The sequence below is a fragment of the Austrofundulus limnaeus genome, unplaced genomic scaffold (assembly GCF_001266775.1).
Source record: "Austrofundulus limnaeus strain Quisiro unplaced genomic scaffold, Austrofundulus_limnaeus-1.0 Scaffold33, whole genome shotgun sequence".
Lineage (NCBI taxonomy): Eukaryota > Metazoa > Chordata > Actinopteri > Cyprinodontiformes > Rivulidae > Austrofundulus > Austrofundulus limnaeus.
Window position 1 is genome coordinate 2,115,925 of NW_013952435.1, and position 6,251 is coordinate 2,122,175.

The 6,251-nt window shown below is 39.0% G+C and overlaps 1 long non-coding RNA gene across 3 annotated transcripts in view; it reads left to right on the plus strand.

Annotated features, from left to right (window-relative positions):
* The window catches only part of LOC106515926 (uncharacterized), a 56,383-nt gene extending 50,765 nt beyond the window's left edge, over window positions 1–5,618 (plus strand). The window contains exons 5-6 of one of the 3 annotated variants that reach the window (XR_001310052.1): window positions 1,723–1,811; window positions 4,511–5,618. This is a non-coding gene — a long non-coding RNA (uncharacterized LOC106515926). The remainder of the gene's footprint in view (window positions 1–1,722; window positions 1,812–4,510) is intronic. The other 2 variants (XR_001310054.1, XR_001310053.1) reach the window with 2 other exon arrangements.
* The last annotated feature ends 633 nt before the right edge of the window (window positions 5,619–6,251 follow it).

Consider the following 6,251-nt stretch of genomic DNA (forward strand, 5'->3'; position numbering starts at 1 on the left):
CTATAACATTTATAAATGTATGAATCATATGGTGAAAAACTGACTTTGAAAAATAAATCTGTTTTCTAATAAAAGGCTAAATAAAACATAAATATTTGTGGTAATCTTTGATTGTGTAACTTTACAAACGGCACCCCATAGTCCTGCAGGAGTAGACCTGGTCTGGATAGGATGGGATGGCTGGAGCACTTTAGGCGTGTAGGMTGGTGGAAGAGAGAGAGGGTTAGGTTGGGAAAGGGGAGTCCCAGAGGAGAGGCAGATCAGTAAAGTCACCGACTCTGGGCTTGCCCCCCCCACCCCCCGGGTAATCCTGGTCCCCAGCAGACAGGATAGCATGCAATCAGACATGCAGGGTGTGGAGCAGAAAAATAATGCAGTGCACAGTGGTGGTGGGAGTGTTTGGGTGTCTGTCTGTCTGCACTTTTAGGAGATTAAAGGTGACAGTCATCGCTTTGCTTGGACCTGCTCGCCTGCCACAATTTGTCAGCAAGCAAAGCAACTCAGTGAGGCGTGCTGCACCTGTCATCTGTGAATATGTGTCACAGCTCCGAGTGTGTGCACGCTTCATTGTGTTACTTCACCTGCATTCGTTCTGATAGGTGCAGATTCTCCGGGGAGAGGGACAGGCAGTGGATTATGTTGCTAAGTCTATATCACATATGATGCAGAATAAATCATGTGCATACATGAATTAAGCCATCTCCTTTCAATTGTAACTGATTGTTTTGGCACTTTAAACCATAAATCAGCACACACTAAGAAGGAAAAGAACAATGATGGTGGGTTTTCCCCCCAACTTTGAAAACTGCAATAAAGCACAAACTAGAACATCTTTGAAGAAATATTAAATCATGGCTACTGCCCAAAGCTTTTACAGTATTTCATGTAGGAAATATGAAATGTTTAAAACACCTTTTTCTTATAATTCAGCTCAAAGTCTGTTGAAGCTTTGGTATGCAAAATATTAACTGTCAGCTGAATGTTCTTTGTGGGGGAAAACAAATATAAAACTTAACCTTGGTTGTGTAAAGACCATCAAAGAAACGAAAAATACCCTTTCTGAGATTAAATGTTCAGCTGTTACCTGCTGAAACTTTTAATTAAATTCTGAATTCTGTAAATTCTAAATGACAAGAAGCTGAAGATGAGTTGAAGGTAAAACGAAGCGCAACTTTTACCACACAAACAACTAAAATAGCTCAGTGTACGCAGAACTTGACTGCAAAAGAAAGTTGAAAGCATTGCAAAAACCGTGTTCGTTCATTGGCATCATTAAAAAATCTTTTCTTCTGCYACGGTGAGAAACTATAAGAGAAACGTGCAGTTTTTTTTCTCTGCATGACGCAYCTTAACTGATCATGTATGTCTCCAATCAAAAGCTATGAGCTGTTTAACAGTTTGATTATAACCTCTTCATTTGTCACACACCATAATCAAATTGTAACTCAGGATTAATGTGCTAAGCCATAATGTGAAATCATACCTATTACAGTGTGCACGTGTCTGCACATGTGTGTGTGTGTGTGTGTGTGTTTGTGTGTTTGTGTGGGTGGGAGGGAAGGTTTCTATAAGACGAGGATCTCTGCACTTTTCATATTAAAGCTAAATGACAGCTCCGTTCTCACAAACATACATTAAAGACTTTTAATCATCTTTAAAGCCCTCTGTCTTCCCTCTGTTTTTGTATTTTTCTATTCTTGTTTCTTTTTTTTCCATTTCCAGGAGCAGCATCTCTGTTTTGACAATCTAAAGGAGGGTTCAAATTTGCAGTCATGAAGACAAAGCGAGGAAGATGTTCAGATGAAAGTGAAGTAATACATTCTAATGAGCAAACAGGCATTTATATGGCCTCTGCATTCACACCAGAACCTCATCACCRCATTTGTTGTAAATAAATATGAGCAATCAGTGAAGAACTGCGATAAAAAACCCCAATAAAATATAGCAAATGGTGTCAAGGGAGGAAATTGCATTTCTGTCAAGTTGGACGAGGAGAGAGTGAAAAACCTGGACTATTGTCTGAAATCTTTTGGGYGATAATTGTGGACAAAGATCTTTTTATACTGAGGAATAAAGAAGTTGCAGCTTATTTGGTAAAAAATAGGAAAATAATGTGAAAAATGTGTGAAATACGCTCAATTTCTGTAAATATAACTGAGTTACAGAGGTGGGTAGTAACTAATTACATTTACCTGAATAACTTTTTTTGGAGAAATGTACTTTTCAAGTAGTTTTACTACACAGTAATATTACTCAAAACTAAAAAGTACACAGAGTATTGCTACTATACCCTCTATGTAACTTCACTGATAAACTAAATGCATATATGTACATGCATATAGTTTCATAATGAGAAAAAATCTGACTAGGAGTGTACTCGGTACTCAAGTAGACTTCTTACATAATACTTTTTTACTATTTCTTGGAAAATATTTAGCTTTACTTGTGTTAAAATACGTTAAAGTACTACTCTTGAATACAACTTTTGTGTACTCTACACATCTCTGCTGACATTTTTCTGTTCCTTAAATGTTATGAGTKGTGGCAGCCATCTTGAATCGTTTATCCAATGACTAACTTTTAAGAATTTCATTAAAATCCATCCAGTGGTTCCTGAGATAAATTGGGAACAAAGACAAGAGCAAAAACATTTTGTGTCCTTATTACGTGCCACCAAAATCAGAGCTACGTTGTCCTCTCTGTCTAAAAACTCAGAAAAAGTTTGAGATATCAAGATTACGTCAGCTCAACCTCAGAAACAAAGAGCAAACCGAAACCAGAAATAGAAAAAAAAAAAAAAACGAGTCACAAAGGGAGGTTAAAATGAAAATTTGTTTCCTCGTCTCCCTCAGCCCTGCGGCACGGGGTCACCTCAGAGACTGGGGACTGAATTACCCGGTAGCCCCGGCTGCTCGCAGGATCAGGCGGACAAGGGGAGAGGACGGGAGGAGTTAATGAAGGGAAGAGACAGTTCAGGGTTCCCCGAGGACCTCCAGGCACCTGCCTGGCAAACGCCACACTGCCCACCCGGCGGTGCTCCGCTTGGCTAATTACCAACGTGGATTTAGCCCCGAGTCAAATCACTGATTGATTGGTGTGCTTYCAGTCTGTCTTTGCTCTCCAGCTCTCAGTGGAAATCCTCGGTCCGTGGAGTCCTGCTGCGGGGGACGCATGCAGCCCCGCAGCAGGCGACCAGTTCCTTCGCTCGTTGCTGACACACGGCTTCGAATGTGGCTATTTTTCCTCTCAGCGGAGATGCAATTAATTTGTTAAGAAACAATTAGACTTTATAGATAATTACTAATTACAGCCCAAAATGTGACAGAACATTTTTCAAACGGAAGCAAAGGGAGGAGCGAGGCCGCGGTCTCCCTCACGTTGGGTCAACATAATCCCAGTAATAGATGTTATTTGCCGTCACTGTGCCGGTTATAGAGGTGAGATTAAATAAGGCTTGTTGTGTTTATATTCATTATATTCATTTATCAGTGATTAAAAAGACTCCAGGTCCTGCAGGAATCTTGTGCCTGGTTCACTGGACTTTACATTAAAAATCAGAGAGAATTAATGCAGCTTGTGGCGAGTCGTRACTTTTAATGTGACTTTTTGTTTCCCGGTCAAATTCCCACATGCCCAGAAGAACTTGTTGAATTGACTGTATTTATTTTTTATCCATATTTATCACGCAGCGTAGAAAGGTGAAGGCAGACCAGAATATCTCAGGAACCGCTGGACGATTTAATCGAAACTTACAGAAATATTCATTGGATGTGCCTTTACAAATTATTAATTTACAAATTATTAATTTACAAATTATTAATTTTGGGCATAAACACAATTTAATGGCTGCCACTGCCAACTGACCTTATAAAAACACAAAAATAGCTCAAATTTATATTAGATTTGTAAGTGTTTTGAAACAGAACGTGTTCTTTACTTCGGTGCAAGTGAGAACCAGRAAACAAAAATACTGACAGATTTATTCTGTCATGGTTTTGGCCCAGCTGTTGGTATTGTATGGCTTTATCTCTTGCATTTAACATTCTAGTCTAATTCCATATTTGTCTCCGTGTTCTTAACATTCTATTCTAATTCCGTATTTGTTTATTTTTAACATTCTAGTCTAATTATTTGTTTGTTTCCTTGTTCTTAATGTTCTAGTCTAATTCCTTATTTGTTTCCTTGTTCTTAACATTCTAGTCTAATTCCATATTTGTTTGTTCTTAACATTCTAGTCTAATTNCATTCTAGTCTAATTCCATATTTGTTTGTTCTTAACATTCTAGTCTAATTATTTGTTTCCTGGTTCACACTCTCACCAAAGTAAAGAACACATTCTCTTTCAGTATGGTGACCCCGACGTGACAAACATAATAAATTTTCTTCGGAATGAGCCATCCTAGTTCAAATCACAGCAGTTCAAGGAATGTCCAGTTTCTGATTGTTGGATGCTGGGGTATTCAAGATTTAAGCCCTCGAATAATTTCTTTGTTTTTATCTTTGCCTCCAGTTCAAACTCGGTGCATGAGACGTAACGTTGTGCCCCTGAAAGAACAAGAGAAGAAGAAACGGCTGAACCCAGCTGAGCAAATGTTGCTCTGTGAAAGCAAGTGCCTTTTCTTCCTCCATGCGTCACTTCAGTGGAAGCCATTCTCTTTGCTCTTGGAGGGAACACAAGTCGTGGGATGGATGTTTTCTCCCAGCAGGGGGGAAACACTTTGCCTGCAGACAACTCCAGCTGTGAACTTTACAGGGAAGCAAGAATCCCAGATCTCAACCTATATTTGCAATAAGAGGAACGAAGGCGAAGTCTCATAAGAGAGCAAATTTAGCTCAGTGGCTGCGGTCTGCGCAGCAGTTTAGGATGTCTCTAYATTTCACTGCAATGCATCCTGGGACACAACATCTATAGCAGTCGCAGGAAGCCCCGGGGGAGACCGGAGGATTAGCCTCGGCCTATCTCCTTAGAGCTGGGAATTAATTAAGTAATTATGAAAACCAAGCAAGGTGGATGAATAATACATGATCCCTGATTGGGGCGTGTGTGATTGTGTAATCTAATTTCAAGTAGCTGACCGTTGCTGTCAGGCAGGTAGAAGTCACATTACAGGGACACACACACGCACACACATACATCAACCCACGGTAACAGATCTCAGGCTGCACAACACACAACCTAAGATCACACTTCCTGTTGACAGAATGTCTGTTTTTTTGTCTCTTTCATTACGATAATTAAAATGAGGTAATCAGTGTGGATTAATCCCTTCAGTAATGAGGATTGAACAGCAGATTATGTCTTCTTACCTAATCCATATAATTGTATTTTGTAGGCGCATGACACGACTGCACTACTAACGGATGATAAAGTCTGATAAGGCACATGTTTTACCTTAAAGTTTGTTTTGAAAGTGGATTTTTGCTTTTTGTTTGATACTTTATGTTGTTGGCGGTGTCTTTGGATTCCTCGGGGATTTGCTTTTTTGCTTTACAGTTTCCCTTGTGAACTCGTTGTCTCTTTATCGGTGAACTTCAAGGCCCGTTTGCAGTCAGGTTTGCCTGGAAAAGGAAGAAAAAAAAAACTTCCTGTAAAAGATTCCAGCAGAGTTCATAGCAGACCATCGCCGATATGCCACAAGAAAGTCTGCCACGTTCTCAGAATACACGTGAAAGCACCACCCGTGAAATATAGGTTTAAACCGATAACGTCCACACAATGTAAACAGACACATTATCACTTCAGATACAATGGCTCCCATTYCCTATCAGTCACCTGAAAGTTTATTGATTCAGGTGCATTCTTCCTCCTTTCATTGTTTTTTTCTCTTTTCTTGTATTGATTTTTATATCGACGTATTTGGAAGGCTGCTGGAATATTATATTCTAGGTTTCACCACTTATGTCCGTTTTTTTTTATATATACAGTATATACATTCAGCTACTTTTTCCATCATCTCAGCTCAACMTTTTTATTCAACCAGAACACTTTGTAAGACATTTTGAAGGTTACCAATGCAGCAAATTCTAACATGCATCACTTTTTTTTCTGCATTGTGAACATTGTTCATCTAACCAAGTCTTACCTATTGTCTTACTGCACTGGAATATTATCTCACTTAATGTGACAAGATTCAGACTTACATTAAGTGAAATAACTTGGTAAAACTTCTTGAAATGACGAAATTTTTCATTAATAATCTAATATATTCTACTCTTTCTTAGTATATCAGTCTCAAAACAAGATCAAAAAT